Raw genomic sequence first — 1661 nt, forward strand, 5'->3', positions numbered from 1 at the left:
TTTTTGCTTTAAATTGTATTCTAAGCTGCTCTGAAACATGTATCATTCCAATCAATGTATATCATTACAATTCATAATATGCATAAAAATTGAATGATAATAATTCTTATTTCCTTGTTTTTATAATTTTTTATTTTTAATGTTGTTTTTTACGATTAAATAAAAAATACTGCGCATCTGCATAGGGTCTAATACAGGAACCTATATAGGGTCCTATATAGGAGCCTGTGTCCTCTTTCGTCTTGTCTGTGCTTTTTCCAAAAATTTAATTTTTTTATTTTTAATCTTATCAATTACGAAAAAAACTACTCGTCCTATCGAAAAATTATTGATAATAAATTGATAGATCTTTTTAGTCGAACAACTTTTGTCTGTTAATTTTAGTGTATACCTTGGGTCGCTTTTTCAAAAAAATTTAACATTTTTATTTTTAATGTTATTTTTTACGACCGAAGCAAAAACTACGTGTCCTATCAAAAATTATAGCTCTTTTTTAGATGAACAAGTTTTGTCTGATTTTTTTTTCGTAATTTGGGTCGAAAAGTGATTCATTATGAATTTGTAGTTTTTTTCCAGTGCTTGTAATTTGAGCTTTTTCATTTTTTTTCGTATATTGCATAGTTTAACCAAAAAATGGAATTTGTCGATTTAAAATTTTTTTTTGGTAGGATCAAATTTGGAATGTTCAACTTTTGGACCAAATTAAAACAGTTGTTATCATAATCCTGTAGGGCCTTCAAAAATCAAAGTTTCTTCTTTTGACTTTTTTTCATATCATGTGTTGTTTGACTTAAAATGTTCCTTTTATTTTTTTCTGGATTTTGAAAATGCCCTAACTCTGATGATTTTCTGTTTATAGAAAAAAGTCATAGGGATAAATTGTTTGAGTTTTTGAGTACTATGAACAACCGTACATAGAATTTGTAAATCTTCAAAAAATGTGGTTTCAAAAATTTGTTGTACGATCAAATTTGGAATTTTCAACTTTTTGACCAAATTAATAAAAATTGTTATCGTGATCTTGAAGAGATTTCAAAAAGCAACTTTTTTCTTCTCTTGACTTTTTTTCGTATCATGTGTTGTTTGGCTCAAAATGTTCATTTTAATTTGTTTTTTTTTTGGATTTTGAAAATGCTCTAACTCTGGTAATTTTTGATTTTTCAAAAAAGTCATTAGGATAAATTGTTCAACTTTTTGAATACTATAAATAACCATACAGAGAATTTTGGAATTTTCAAAAATGTGGTCTGAAAAATATTAAAAATGTGCCCACTTTTTGAATTTTTATCCAAAATGGCTGGCTAGAGAACTTGAACTTTAGTTTAGGACACTAAACGAGTGTGACAAAGGGCAATCTAATAGATTAATTTTTTCAAAAGTTATCGTGTTCACAGACAGACATGCAGATATACATACAGACAGAAACATTAGTAAAAACCAGTTTTTCGGTTTCAGAGGGTCCCAAAACGTGGACATTTGACAAAAACTGGGGGGGGGGGTCAAATTTTACACAAATCTAATACCTTCTCTGATGAGAATGTAATATAATATTTATTATTATTATAATTATTATTACACCATTAAGCCATTTCCCTTTCGGGGTAGGCGTGACTCACTCGGCAGGGGAAAGGAGTAGTGTGTGGATGGGATAGAGATTTTTC

Source organism: Belonocnema kinseyi, chromosome 10, assembly GCF_010883055.1.
Source record: "Belonocnema kinseyi isolate 2016_QV_RU_SX_M_011 chromosome 10, B_treatae_v1, whole genome shotgun sequence".
Taxonomy (NCBI): Eukaryota; Metazoa; Arthropoda; class Insecta; order Hymenoptera; family Cynipidae; genus Belonocnema; species Belonocnema kinseyi.